This window comes from Maylandia zebra, unplaced genomic scaffold, assembly GCF_041146795.1.
Source record: "Maylandia zebra isolate NMK-2024a unplaced genomic scaffold, Mzebra_GT3a scaffold02, whole genome shotgun sequence".
NCBI classification, from domain to species: domain Eukaryota; kingdom Metazoa; phylum Chordata; class Actinopteri; order Cichliformes; family Cichlidae; genus Maylandia; species Maylandia zebra.
The window spans coordinates 1763183-1779138 of NW_027490032.1; the positions used below are offsets into that span (position 1 = coordinate 1763183).

Sequence of the window (15956 nt, forward strand, 5' to 3'; positions counted from 1 at the left end):
CATGTCAGAGACCAACTGAAACCAAGTCCACCTACATATAAAACACCTCATCAGACACACGGCGTTTTCCTCAGCACTTCACAACTGCCCTCACGATCACAGCATCCGCGAATTTAACCACGCCTCATTCTACGGATCTATGTGGGTTTCCTATCTTTAGGTGATGCTTTCATTTTATTTTCTTTTTTTAAATAGATAAATAAACGGTTCTAATAGGACTTTCATGGGAAAACTCGTGTTTCACGACTTCTCATGAGAATTTAAATGTCGGAATCGTGATCAATAGACAGAGCACGTCAGTTTTTAAACAGAGTACCGCAAATAACATTCAGCGTTTAGAAATGTTGCGACACTTCTAAAAAAAACCTTAATTGTTCTGCCCATTTAGAAATCAGCGATTGTTTCAACCGAAGGCTTCATCCGCTGGGGATGCGGGGGGTGTTGCAAAGCAGAAGGCCGCAGGGTATCTCGTTTTAACCTTTTCGGGCCCCAGACACGGCGGTGTGAGGTAGTTAGTTAGAGGGAAAAATCATTGATACTGTTAATTATTGCTATACGTTTAACAGCAATGATTGCAAGAAAATAAATCAGATTGCATGTATTATTTTGGGGAAAAATAAGGATTTTATCTCTTTGTAAATTATAACAATTATGTGATCTAACTGCTATTGAAAGGGTTAAAATTCCGAATTTGAATGAAATTTTGATTTTCATGACCAGCACTGATGCTAATTTAAACAATCAAGTCAATGAAAGTGGAATTTAGTTTTAATATATATACATTTCATAGCATTTTGCAAACATAAATGTGTGGTGGCGAACAAGCTGAGAGGAAGTTTTTTATGTTTTTTCTCTCCCTGCACCACAATAACTTTGCATAATAATCAATGTTGATGTGAATCAATTACATGTACCAGACTCTACTATTATTAATACAAGAAATTCCAGTAGCACTGCAAATATATCAAAATGTGACTTTTGAGGTTGTTTTCGAACAACTGCATTGTACAAACAAACTGGTGTTTAAAGGTTTAAAAATGTAAAAAGTTATGACTATTTTGTATTTATGAAAAGAACTGATGTTAGTTAAAAACTTTATGCAGAAACATTTGCAAAAAAAAGTAAAAGTAAATAATACAAACAGACCTAATCTGTTCGTGGAAATGTTTGGCCACGAACAAGCTGAAAGGGTCGTGACTTCAAACAAACACAGAAGGTTTTAATCTTGACGGTGAATTCACAATTTTGCATCTTTTAGACTGTGTGATCCTCTGATTACTCTGAGCTGTTATGCTGTGGTTTTACACTGTAAAAGAAAAAGCCTCACAGTCTTTGAATCTGACCTCTGACCTCCAGAAGGCCTAAAGGTCCAGCTGTTTCACGTGTATTGAGTTCATTTATAGCTACTAACTCACTGCAGTAAAGCTTCTGATAATCTTTCTGGGTCATGCACAATGAGGTTTTAAATTATCTTTTTTTCACATTCATATCTAAAACAGCTGTGTAGTGATTAATACATTTGCCTCACAAGTGACAGGTTACTGATGAACTGATCCCTTAAAATAACCAGTGAAATGTGAAAGAATCACCTTAATCCTAAACAGCCTGATGGTCAAAGAAATATTTATTGTCCCCGATGGGAAACTGGTTTGCAGTGTCCACACATCATACAACACAAGAAAACGAAGAAACAAAAGAGAACAGTCCAAATCTCACCAGTAGCATCAACAAAGTCTTGCAGATGGCAACAACACTTACAGTTCAGAGTTATTGATCATGGAAACAGCAGCAGCTATAAAAGACACCTGATGTCTCTTGCTCTTCACTGCGGACGCTTTATATCGACGACCTGAGGGAAGCAGCTGAAAATCATTAAAGAGAGGATGGTCTGAACATATAATCACACAGGTCACCTTCCTCAGCACCTGCCTGTTATAAAAGTCCACAAACTGAACCTGAGTCCTCCCTGAAATCTGATCAGCCACTTTAACCAGTTTACTAAGTCTGGTCTTATTGGTCAAAGACAAATTAGTGTACAAAGCAATGATGCAAAACATTAAAACAGATTCAATAGAAATTTCACATGAAACATTAAAAACTCTTAAAAAGTACAGTCACTGTTAGACCTTTTTCACTGTAGCATCAAAGTGTGACTCAAAGGACAGAGCTTTGTCAAAAACAACCACCAAATACTTAGAACTGTCCACCAGTTCAGTGGCTGCAGCCTTTACTACTGTTAGTGCAGGATGATGTTGATGTTTGTTGATCTCTAACGATGGCTGATCACACCAAGAAGCAAACATCCACAACAGGCCCATGAGAATCCTCTTCACCATGAAGGAGACTCACAATGACTGTGTGGTGATGATGATGAGCTGAAGCAATGATGAAATACAACAGAGTAAACGCACAGCATAGACTGCACACACCCACACAAACATTTGTCACGATTCCAGTCGGTCAGAGGTACGGAGCCTCTTTTATTCAGACGTCTGTGTCACTTTTAACTGTCTACTTCTCCACCCTCTGCTCTCAGCTTGTTGTTTTGGTGTAAATGTGGTAACAGTAACATATGAGGAACTTTATTCAGCACCAGCAGCAGATTTCCTCTGGTTGGTTTCAGAAACTTGATTGGTCCATTCTGCTGACAGGAAGCATCAGAGCACCTTTCTTTGTCAGACAGATGCTGTTTGCAAAATAATTAAATGGCATTTCATATAATTATTTTGTTTTGCTTATAATAACTTAATATAAATGTGGCTTCATGCTTGGCAAATGAAAGGTTGCTGGTTTGATTCCAGCTATAGACACTAAACCTCTCTGGGATTGTGTCAGGATGGGTATTTAGTTTAAAACTGCCAAATCAAACGTGGAGCTTTAGCAACCTCCCGTGACACACAGTTGATATGTTACTGCAGGACTTTTGATGTAAGTTAAAGATTTTCTTTAAAAAAATAAAAATAAATAAAAAGCGAAAGAAAGCAAATACTTGCAGTGTGGGTGTGAGCACACAAGCCTTTATTAATTATAGTAATGTATACTTTATCAGTCCCGGTGGGGAAATTACTCTCTACCATTGTGCCTTTCACTCAGTGGGCAGCCACTAAGCAGGAGCACCAGGGAGCAGTGTGTAGAGATGGTACCGTGCTCTGGGGTACCTCAGGGTAGCAGTTCATTGAATTCAGACCCCCGACCTTCGATCACGGGCTGACCACTCTACCACTCCGTGCCCTAAAATGTTTTCGAGCCAGCCAGGAGTCGAACCTAGAATCTTCTGATCCGTAGTCAGACGCGTTATCCATTGCGCCACTGGCCCGTCGCTGTCAGATATCAGTACATCAGCACTACGATCGCAACAAATGAAACCTTGAATTTTTTTTAACCCGTTACATGTGCTATGAGTTTAAGAAACTCTGTTAATTCAGGAAAAATTGGCTATTTTAAAGCTATAATTTGACTTTTTGGAGCCGTGTGACCTCATCTTTGTTCTGTGCTGAAAGCAGCTTCTTGATTCAGGCTGATTTTGTTTCCTCTGCTGTCTGACGGGGATTGATCCGCACAGACCACGGGTGATTTAGTGACACTGTTTGTCACAAGATGTATGAAACACTGTGCGACACACACGACTGAATTCAACATGATATAAACAGATGTTTATAGGTGCTGTAATCACTGATTTTCCACCATAGTCAGGTTTAAATGAGCCTCTGATAGTGAAGCTAAACTTCACCACACGGTTAATATAAATTTACAGCTGCTACACTTTTTTTTTAACTGATAATCCATCACTGTAAACTTCACCACAGTACCGCACTAAGCTGAAGAAAACGGCCTATCTGAACTGATCATTAGTTCTGGTCTGTCAGACATTTTCTACAAGCGCTTTAAATGATTGTGCAGATAATAATCTGGTGTTTCACTGTGTTTCATGAACAGGAGGGATGTTTGCTGTTTGGCACTGATCCAGCAGGACACCTGAGAAAACAGAAAAGCAGCTTCTAAATAAATTGAGCAGAAAAGAAAAAAAACACAATATTAGTCATTTGATTGTAATCTTATACCTAATCGGTGTATATGTATAAACTATTTCCCAGGAAACCTGAATTCAAACGTTTCAGACTGTTTGCATCAAAGCGCCCTCTGGTGGAACTCCTCTCCCTGACCTAGAGTCTTTAAACCAGGAAGTCCCTCATATATTAATCAGTTTCTGGAGCTCTGAGAAAGTTTTACAAATGAAAATCATCCAAGAATTCAAAACACATCATTCAAAGTCTCATGTTTATATCAGGAGGTTTTCTTTAACAGTCTATAAATCTATGAAGGAAATTTTTTGTTTGTTTTTGTTGAAATACCAAAAGTGAACAATGCTACCGATAATATAATAGTATGATGACGGTGACAGGTGTGATGTAACCTGAAAGCAGAAGTTAGTTTAGCTGATTTAGGAAAAGTGAGTGTTGCACCAGGTTAATCTGACAGCAGGTTCAATCATGGCCTGTGCTGCCATCTGCTGAGACAGTTCAGCTGACCTGGAGAGAAAGTAGGAAGAAAAACATTGTCAGTGAGCACCGTCTCTTTCATGAGGAGGGACGGGGAAGAATGAATCCTGTGGTCAAAGGCAGAGAAGGAAATGAGATCTCTGCTCTCCTTGTCTCTAATTTCCCTTATATTTATTTATTTTTGTGATTCTGCATTTATCAAAGCTCCTCTATGTGAATATGGAGATCGATTACTATCAATCTGTGAGGAGAAATCTATGGAGACATTTAACAGCAAAGTCAACCAATATGATTATTGATAGGTCTGCATCAAATTACAAAGAACTGTGCACACATTTTAAGAAACTCCTTTGATTTCCTGACACAAATATCTAAACACCAGTGGCTCCCTGGATCACTATCCTCCTGCTGTGGACCTACTTTATGAAGTATTATTTATGCTTGTGCATTAATTACTTTTATCCGCCCCTGCTGCCAAGCATTGACACTGTCTGTGCCAACAAAGCAAAAGTTCCCTTCTCCAATTACAAGCGAGGTACTGAGGGTGAAGCAACAGAACTCCTCCCCCCGGTTGGCACAACCAGTGTCAGCGGCACAAATGATTGACAGCATCTTTATCCAAAAACAAGAATGGGCGTGGTAAAGGTTTTAGAAGATAGACTAACCTGAGGTTAGTAACCTCACTAACAATCCACATAATGGGAATCGTGCACTTTGACTGTGCTTCATGAAACATGTTTGCTGTAACATCTCTGTGGCTCTGCTGGACTTTACTGTCTGTCTCCCTCGTGGGCTTTACCTGTGCAGGTGAGTTTGGTTTTAAATCCTATCGATTTATTTCTTACACGCTGTTAGATGTTAGAGCTGCTTTAGGTTGGGCCACTCACAGAGAGGACGCAGGTCTCCTGTCAACAAAACTCTTCTGTCATGTGAGAAAGTGGATGTTAGTTTTTAAATGTACTCACACACATTTACATAACAGTTTGTATAATGAAGCTGTGAAGAGAAGAGTCTGCTGTAAAAGACTTTAAAGCGGTGTCAGATAAACATGGACAAACTGCTGTAAAGGTTTATTATTATTGATTTATCCTTCAGACACTTCTGATAATAGAAAATCTACATTTACTTCAACCATCACTCCTTAAATCCCCTCAGCTCTGTACGATTAACATGAATCACTGGTGACCCTCTGTGTAGTAGCTGGATCCCCTTTTCCCAAAAAAGCAGGAACCTGGGTGAACCACCGAAAGCAAAGGTTCCTTATTCTTTGTAGAAATGACTCTAAATTCATGCCAGTGATTATTTATCTGGAATTTGGAGATGATGAATCAGAATAATCTTTTGTCTTCGCAGCAGAATTAAGATGTAAGACGTTCATGCCAATGTAGCTGTTTTCTGTGTTATTGCCAAGACTGCAGTGTCATATTAATGAGTACAGTACATGTTACTGATGGTAGCTGTGTATGTGATTCCCATGTAAATACATTCAGTTGAGGAAGATGACAGAGAAGAGGACAATACTGCACATACACAGGCAGGTATTTAGATAAACACTTTATTTATCCACAGAGGGAAACTCACAGGAGCTCATTTAAAATAAACCCTTCAGTCATAATTGTAAAAGTACTAAACAGATAGAAATGAGTTCTCACTCAATGTGAACAAAACTAAATTATGTTATCTGGAAACTGTAGAAAATATTCTGTAGTAAAATTGTTGATAAATAATGTTAAAGTCTGTCTGTAACTATGGAAAATAGTCTAATATAAATCCGACCGTGACCTGGATACACTGTGAGGATTCTCTCTTACTGTTACGCTCATGGCAAGATGCAGGTTAAATGAGGAAGCAGTATTTCTGCTTCCTTTGGTGTTAGCAGTGGTATCAGACAGGGTGGGATTTTGTCTTGAATTTTATTTAATTTATGTGCTGATGACTTTTCCATACAGCTGGCAGCCTGTAACACTGGGAGTATATTAGGATAATCGGCTTAATTTGAACTGACATACTCTTGAGGTTCATAAAAAGGTGAAACACCTCAGTCACCTTAATACTGATCAAATGAAGGATGATGACATATACAGACAATACTGTAAGTTCTATGTGCAGACAAATACATTTGCACACAAATTCGGCTTTTTTCAGATTCTGTTAAAGTGGCTTTGTAGCATAATGGACACCGATCTATACTGCCCCCTTGTGGTCAACTTGCTACAAACAATGCAGCATGCAGAAGCTGTATACTTTACTAATCACTTAGATTTCAATACTTAGAGGAGAGTGGTGAAGCCTGAGGCAACACATGTAAAACTTCACATCAAACTTTATGTAAGCTTCAGAAAACATCTGCATGATTAAGATTTAGAGAGCACACTAACATTCTGTTTTTGAAGTTCATGGATTGCATAAAATTTAAAGTAAAATTCAAACTAAAACCACAACAACAGGTTGGTTCCAGTTCTCAGAGTGTCTGCTCCTCTCTCTCTGTCTTTGTCTCCTCAACAGGATCATTTGTAGTGAATGTGACTCAGACCTCCTATCAGGCAGAGGAGAACCACAACATCACACTGGAGTGGACGTTCACAGTAGAAACAGGCAGATCCCCCACATATCTAATAATTTACTGTGACCTGATAACTGGTGATAAATCTTCACTCCTGTATCATGTCCACAATGGTGCTGAAGTCTCAGAGTCTCAGGATGAAAAGTTTTCAGGACGAGTTCAGGGTGAGAAAGACGCCCTCAGAGAAGGACGAATCAGACTCCAGCTGTGCAAACTCAGGACTGAGGACTCGGGTCAATACAAGTGTAAAGTAAACACAGATTATGGTCTCAGCTCTGCGAGCTGCAGACTCAACGTCACTGGTAAGTTTTAACAAGTCAAAGCTGAACAATCACTTTTATATTCATGGTCTGTTAAACTTTTATGTGCAATGATTGTGATTAACAACTGAAAAACATGATGTGTTGTTCATGTCAAACATGGTTCTCATTTTATTTGTCTGTTACAGCAGCTACATCACAAGAAGAGAGAGACTGGAAGATTATTACAATTGTCCTGACAGCAGCAGCAGCATTAGTAGCTCTGCTGATGTGCGCTTTACTTTGGACTGTGTTTAGAAAAAAGTGCTGAACTTCTGTACAGCTGTAAACATCCAGAGTCACTAAACCAAGGTACTTCCTGCCTTTGACGTCTCCTTCAAGTATAACAAGTTACATGTTGATATGAGCTGTGTAAATGAACTGATTCTTATATGTTGCTTTTGTAATTGACCTGAGCATTTCAAATGTTTTATATAAACTTCCGCATTCACACACATTCATACAAGAACCTTTTGTTTGTATGTCTGTTCTATACAAGTCCTTTTTGTATAACACGAATAGATAGAAATATATGTAGATATTAATAATGCTCTATGTTTTACAAACCCCATTTTCAAAAGCATTGGGAAACTTTCTAAAACTGCAATAAAAACTAAAATGTGGTCATTCACTTTAACTTTAATTTAACAGGCAAATTAACAGAGAAAAGATTTTCAGTGTTTTTAGTAACAAACTCATTTCTATTTGATAAACACATTTAGAAATTGATGCCTGCAACCCCCTCACCTTTTCTTTTAATTTCACATCTTAATCTTTCTGAAAATGAAGAAACTCATTTTTACAATTGTACAAGTGGAAATTCTTCCTGATTCTTTTCACGAGGGCGATGGAAGCCTCAACTGATGGTGTCTTCACATATGTGCAAATCCTCCACACCAACACAGAGGCTGGTCTTTGCACCTTTCTCTGATAACAGCGTGGAGCTTTTTCTTCTTTGAAACGTTGAATTGAATGTCTGAAGTACTGCTGAGCCCATGTGGCTGTCAGTCAGTTTTTACTGATAATAATAAAAAATGTCTGTGAAAACTTTCAGTGTGGGTTTATCCACACAGGCTGTTTGTTACGTCATTTTGTTTTTAGGCCAAAAAGGAAAGTCTTTTCAGGGTTAAAGTGTTTCTTTTGATTTTAGCTGCCAGCTATTAGTTGTCAGCTAACAGACAATGAGTCACTCTCACATGTGTCAGGTCTTCAGTTACTACCAGAGGGTACAGAGGAAACTTCCTGCAGGAAATAAGCAAAGTGCCCTCATCTAACATGGTACAAATGTTTCTTTCATTTAGCATCATATTGGCTTTGATACAAAGTAACTCAATTGTCTGGATGGTTTGAGGCTAAGAGACGTGAGACCAACACTAACCCTGTAACACGATAAATTTGTGTTATCTTAACCCTTTATGTTTTAGTTATGAGTTAAAGAAATGCTCTTAATTTCAGGAACAAAAATGAACTATTTTAAAAAATATCATTTGACTTTTGGAGCTGTGTGACCTCTGATTCGTTCTGTGCAAAAAGCCGCTTCGTGACTCAGACTGTGCTGGAGGAGACGTAACAGAAAGGGAATCATCCACACAATAGGGGTCAGAAGGAGTGTGAAAAATGTTAAGTTCTTCCTGTACTGTGTGAATATTTGATGATCTGAGTAGAAATTTGTCCTGACATTTAAAAGAACAAGTCAGCAGACAAATACATTAAAATGCAGTTAAGCCAGAATGTCATGCAGATGCTAAATTGGGCAAAAAAATTTTTTTTTCGTTTCCAAAGACTTTAATGACAAAACATCTTAAATGTGACATCAAAACATCTGGAATAATAATTTAACTCTCAACATCAAAATAAATATTCATTACTATTTAATTGACAGCGGTTTAATTATGATGGTCAGCTGAGGGGATGGACCAAGAGCCAGGATAAAGATGGATTTTAAACTGAATTATTCAATTATTCAGCAAAGATGCCTCAGAAGATAGAAGATCAATTCTTCTTTGGGAGTTTTGGAGCAATCACAAAAAAAAAGATGAACACGAGAAGTAACAAACCAGAAGCTATCAGCCCATAACGTCCTCTACTGACTCCACCCTCCTTCCCTCCACCCTCCTTCCCTCCATCCTCTGTGTCTCCTCCTGTCTGACCTGCAGGTGAGAAACAGGTGTGAGGTGTCAGCTGTCAGGTAGGTGATGAGTGAAGAACAGAACAGAATCCATTTCCTCTTCAAACTGCTGTCAGACATTATCTACTGCACTCTGATCACATCACTCAGACCAGCTGCTTTCTACAAAGTCTCATCAACAACATCTTTAGAAACAAACATCAACAAGCAGGAAGCAGCTTCACCTCTGATCACACACACACTCAACTCTACTCACTCACCTGGAGGATCAACACTTTACCTGATGGAAGTTTTTTATGTGTCTAATAGCTTTGCTTATATTAGTAAATGTATTTAAATAACATGTAGTCAAGATGATTTATGGATGGGTTATGTGTAAAGTAAAAAATAAAAAAAAGAAGCTATAAAAGCTATTTTAAAAATTAAACTTATGGCAAATGCATTATTGTTCCCACTGTGTCTTCAGCCATCTGCCACTAGGTCAGGCTGTAGCCAAAGCATCGTTAGCTGATTTTTTTTATTATTATTATTTTAGATTTGAGGTCTTATAGAGATGGTTGTCATGAATTTTGGGAGAATGTGCATCAGTCATAATGCCACACGCTACAGCTGATGATATTTCTTTTTCAGATGTTAATTTGGCAAATTTATCAGATCATATTAGATATTTTAATATTATATGACATCTTTTTCAGTAATGTTTTTTAATAATGCACAAAAACGTTTAATTTATTAAAAATGCATTTTTCTCCATTCTCTTTGTAATTTTGTATAACGTGTTTAAAGTACAATGTGACATGTTTATGCGCTATGCCGCTATGTGACATTTAAAATGTGATCATGATTGTACTAATCGATTAGTTGATTGGCTGAGTAACGTGGTATAATTTCCTTGGTACCAGGAACATCCCGATCACAGGATGTCCCTGTACCTGTCCCACAGTCACACAGCCAGTTTAGATCTGGCAACGGTTTTCCTTTGCTCTGTGTGTAAAGAGCAATTTCTTCTCCAAGCTCAAAAACATCGTTTGGGCACTTTGCTCCTAATCAGCCACCTTACTTATGTGTAAGAGAATCTGTCAGCGATGAGAGGGGGTGTGACCAGGGAGACAGCCAGTGAACCGTCGACAGCACTTTATCCAATAACAAGCATGGGCGTTGGGAAAAATAAAAAAACAGGAACCAAAAACACGACTCCTTCCATCACCCAACATAACTTCCGTTTATGAACTTTAAGTGTGCTTCATGAAACATGTTTGCTGTAACATCTCCGTGGCTCTGCTGGACTTTACTGTCTGTCTCCCTCGTGGGCTTTACCTGTGCAGGTGAGTTTGATTTTAAAATCCTATCGATTTATTTTTTCCTCACAGAGATCATCCTATGTATGCAGATGACCTGGTTGTTTTTAGTCCCAGTAGTGCTGGATTACAGCAGCTTCTGAATATGTTGTGCAATATGATATAAAGAACAATGCTGATAAAAGTGTTGATATGTAGAGCCAAGCAGGACAAACAGCTAAATTTCCCTCTGTTAAAACGGTCCAAAAAACCCTCGAGGTTCATAAAAAGGTGAAATACCTCAGTCACTTTATTCCTGATCAAATAAATGATGATGACGTATAGATACAACGCTGTAAGCTCGATGTGCAGGCAAATGCATTTTCACGCAAATTCAGCTTTTGTTCACTTCCAGTTAAAGTGACTCGTTTTGTTTAAAGCTTATTGCACACAGCTATGTACTACCTCCGGCGGTCATCTTACAAGCAGTAGCTGAGAGTGTTTGGATTTTTAAAGCACTTTTAAGGAAGTTAATGTTCACTTTTAGAGAACGACTGCATGGCTCCACTAACTGTAAAATTTTAACACACAGATGTGACAGTGAGTTGTTCCCGTTACTCATCCAGTCTGAGGAAGCACTACTTGAAGTGTTTGTGTATTTACTGATTTCTTTTAAGTCATTGTGTATTTTATGTATTTTGTGGTTTTATATCTGTACAAATATTTCATATATTTTTTATTAAGGTGTATCTGTTCTGTTTTGTTTTGTTTAGAACTATGGACATAAAGTCTGTCAATAAAGATTGATTGATTAAAACATGCACAAGCTTCAGTGTGAAGAAGCATCTCTGTATGGAGAGATGCTTTGTAGCAATAATTTACATTACAAATCCCTCTGTGTACTTCCCTGGTCACTTAGATTTCAACACTTAGAGGACAGTGGAGAAGCCTGAGGCAACACATCTAAAACTTCACATCAAACTTTATGGAAACTTCAGAAAACATCTGCATGATTAAGATTTAGAGAGCACACCAACATTCTATTTTTGAAGTTCATGGATTGCATAAAATTTAAAGTAAAATTAAAACCAAAACCTCTAAACTAAAGTTCTCAGAGTGTCTGCTCCTCTCTCTGTCTTTGTCTCCTCAACAGGATCAGTTGTAGTGAATGTGACTCAGACCTCCTACCAGGCCGAGGAGAACCACAACATCACACTGGAGTGGACGTTCACAGTAGAAACAGGCAGATATCTAAACATCTACTGTGAACTGATAACTGATGATAAACTCTCAGTCCTGTATCGTGTCCATAATGGTGCTGAAGTCTCAGAGTCTCAGGATGAAAAGTTTTCAGGACAAGTTCAGAGTGACAAAGACGCCCTCAGAGAAGGACGAATCAGACTGAAGCTGTGCAAACTCAGGACTGAGGACTCGGGTCAATACAAGTGTCAAGTAAACACAGATTATGGTCTCAGCTCTGCGAGCTGCAGACTCAACGTCACTGGTAAGTTTTAACAAGTCAAAACTGAACAATCACTTTTATATTTATGGTCTGTTCAACTTTTATTTGCCATGTTTGTGATTTATGACTGAAAAACATGAAGTGTTGTTCATGTCAAACATCCTGATGGTTCTCATTTTATTTCTGCACAAGTAGATATTTTCATGTCTTTTACAGCAGCTGCTGAGCAGAGATCAACTTCACCACCACAAGAAGAGAGAAAGGACTGGAAGAATATTTTAATTTTCCTGACAGCAGCAGCAGCATTATTAACTCTGCTGATGTGGAATTTATTTTCGGTCGTGCTGAGAAAGAAACGAGAGAGACCAAACTTCTATGCACCTCTAAACTCTCAGGGACAGACTCTATAAACCAAGATACTCCCTGCCTTTGACGTCTGCTTTAAGTATAACAAGTTAGTTGTTGATATGAACTGTAAATTACCTTAATTTATTTTTAAATTTACTTTTGCTTTTGTAATTTACCTTAATTTTAATTGTCTTGACAACAGCATCAGTATTTTTCCCAGTCAGTATTTTGCTGATGGTTTTCACTTTACTTTGGGAACTTTTTTCTAAACACAGTCCAAACTTCTGTCCAGCTTCTATCAGCAAAAGAGTCACCATGTGGGTACATGTGGGTTCAGGGGTCATATGAGTTTACATGTGTTTAATAGAGTTTTATTTAATGAAACCATTATGTGTTTTAATTAAACTATTTTTAAAAGGATTGTATAGGTCTCAGAGCTCAGTTATTTAGACATAGATGATTTAATTTAACTAGTTTAGGGGTATTTTAACTAGTTAGGATCATTCTGCTTTTTATTTAGTGCTCTGAAACACACAGAGGCTTGTTGATCACACATGGATGATTTAACTACTTTAGGAGCATTTTACTTTTTTCTTTAGTGCTCCGAAAAGACACAGAGGCTAATAGTTTTAAATAGAGTACCACAAACAACAACAGGTATTCCTTTAGAAATAAACTTTTCTTGTGATACTTCTAAAACCACATATTCTTAACTCTGCAACAGTTAGACAGAGTGGGTTACAGTTAGGCCCCCAACAGTCAGCAAAACAATTCATAAAACAATAAAAGAGGCTCCCTTTACCAAGAGCATCCCAGCACACATCCCAACTGTAGTTCCATATGTTAGGTTTTGTATTGTTGATTGTCATTTATGCTTAGAAATATTTAACCATATATGCTTAGAGGTGTATAATCAATTGTGTAGTGACAGGATGTGTGATCTTTAGCAGGCCGCAAAGGCTTGGTGTGTATTCCACACTGGAATGCACACCTACATCCTGAAGAGGTCGTACCTCGTTTAATTGTTTTATGGGAGGATAAACGTGGCTGTATCTCTTTTAGGTTAAGTGCCTTTTGTTTAGATGAACTGTTGGATTTTCCAGACCAGCAGGTTTAGGGAAGTCGTTTATGGGTTCACACTCTGACCCCCCCCCCCCCCCCCCCCCCCCCCCCCCCCCACACACACACACACACACACACACAGTATTCTTTGTTCACATGTATACCTATGTAAGATGTTATATGTTAATGACCCTATGCATATTCATGTAACCACAATAAAAGGAGTGCTATGGGGGACCTGGCTGGGAGTCTGACAGAGGTCAAGTGGTGGGACGACGCTTGGCTCCAGGCAGGTCACCAGATAACTTTGGTGCCTTGTGTCTTGCTTTTTGCTGCGTAGCAAATTGTCCTTAACGTTCCAGCGAATAGGTTCAAGCTACAAACCTATCACCATAGTTTCCACATTTTTAATTACAAACAGTTCCATTATCTTATCCTATCATGTCAGAGGTCAACTGAAACCATGTCCAACTGAACCTCCAAAGGTTTTTCACATTTTCTTACACCCCACACCTTTATCTCTACAGGCAGACAATTACACCTCCTACTGACTAACCGAACCACCATAGTTTTTCCACCTTTCTCTTTACAACCTCCTCTTTATATCAGCATCTCAGAACCCAACTGAAACCAAGTCCACCTATATAAAAACACCCCATCACACACACAGTATTTTCATCAGCACTTCACAACTGCCGCAAGGTATATCTTTTTAACTTTTTATTTTTTCAGATCCCAGACACAGCGGTGTGAGGTAGTTAGCACACAATTTGGTAATGTAGAAAGCATCGTTTGTTTGGAACACATCAGCAGAGAGGTAGAATTCATAGCTGTTCATAAGAGTTTAATTTAATCAAACCTCATTTTACGGAGCTAAGTGGCTCCTCATCACTAGCCAATTCACCATTTTATTTAAATGTCTGAATTTTCGGAATGAGGATCCAAGCGGGACACAGAGGCTGCTAGTTTTAACGCACCAGGATGCAAATATAAATAAAAGCCTCACTATCCTGAGAGCCTAGCTGCAGCGACACCTTTCTTTCACACGGATTCCTGGATGTGCATTGAGCCGACTTTGTTACCCGCACAGAGCATTTCTGACAGTCGGGAGCTGCTTATCCTCCTGACTACCAGCAATGCACAACTGTCCTCTGTAGAGCACCTTTCTAAACCTGAATATCTCCCATGCAATGCATACTACAGAATTGCCTCCTTTTGGTATCTACAGATACCAAAAATAAATAAATAAATAAATAAAAAAATTTATATATATATATATATATATATATATATATATATATATATATATATATATATATATATATATATATATATATAAAGTCACCCTGCAACATTCACAAAGGGCAAGGGATTCTGGTAGTGATGGGCAGATGAAGCCTCATGAAGCACTGAAGCTTTTCATCCAATTGGTTCACCCCAACGCAAAGCGTCTTGAAGCTTCATTTGCTCTAGTAGGACACCTACTGGACGTAAAAATATTAGTTGGCATGAATTTGAAGAGTGTGGCATTTTGCACACAGCCTGTAAATGTCAACAACAAAAGTAGTGTGTAAAACATGTATATTGTAGTGATGGCAGTATACTGTGTATATTTATACTGGCAGTATGGGAAATGATTATTTGCGGCAAAGTTCGAACCGCTTCCTGAACCAGTCACGTGGTACAACCGGGCAGCGAGGCTTCGGACGTCATCATTTTCAGCTCCTCCCATAAATGAAGCAAGCCTCGATACGCGCTTCACGGAAACGCCCCCTCCATTACTCGACACACGCTCCGAAGCCTCGATACAGAACGTCACATCACTAGATTCTGGGTAATCCTCAGAATAATGGAGGATTCCTGCGAGGTAAGGAATGCGCAAATGTCGTGGGGAGTGTGGAGCAGGGAAATTATTTTACTGCTATTGTTAAATAATCATCATTATTACCATTGCATTAATAATATAATCTGTAGTTTATATTGCATTCAGAGGTTGAACAGTGTGTCTTTCAGAAAAGGCTAAAAGTCACAGGCTGACAGGAAACAGGCTTGCAGAGAGTTTGCAGAAGTGAAACCAGTCTTAGGTTATTTTGAGCAGCAGGCCAGACGAGGCCATTTGAATTACTAGGTTATTCAAATTGATCATTGCTTTAACAATGTAACAGATAGCTTTAAGAAGGCTTTAAGGTTTTATGCATACAGGTATTAAATTAACTTTGTATTCCAGGTGCAGTTATAACTATTTTATACATATTGCATATCTGTGCTTATTTGAGTTGATGTTCAGGTTCATTAATGGTCTAAAGCTTCACTAGTGA

The 15956-nt window shown here is 38.4% G+C and overlaps 1 long non-coding RNA gene and 1 other non-coding gene across 2 annotated transcripts; one reads left to right on the forward strand and one right to left on the reverse strand.

Moving 5' to 3' along the window:
* Window positions 1-3243: 3243 nt before the first annotated feature.
* On the reverse strand, window positions 3244-3316 carry trnar-acg (transfer RNA arginine (anticodon ACG)). Its single transcript has one exon. It is a non-coding gene; the product is annotated as a tRNA-Arg (tRNA).
* Window positions 3317-5205: 1889 nt separating this feature from the next.
* Window positions 5206-8332, forward strand: LOC143415724 (uncharacterized). Its single transcript, XR_013096148.1, has 3 exons — window positions 5206-5306; window positions 7005-7364; window positions 7511-8332. It is a non-coding gene; the product is annotated as an uncharacterized LOC143415724 (long non-coding RNA).
* The last annotated feature ends 7624 nt before the right edge of the window (window positions 8333-15956 follow it).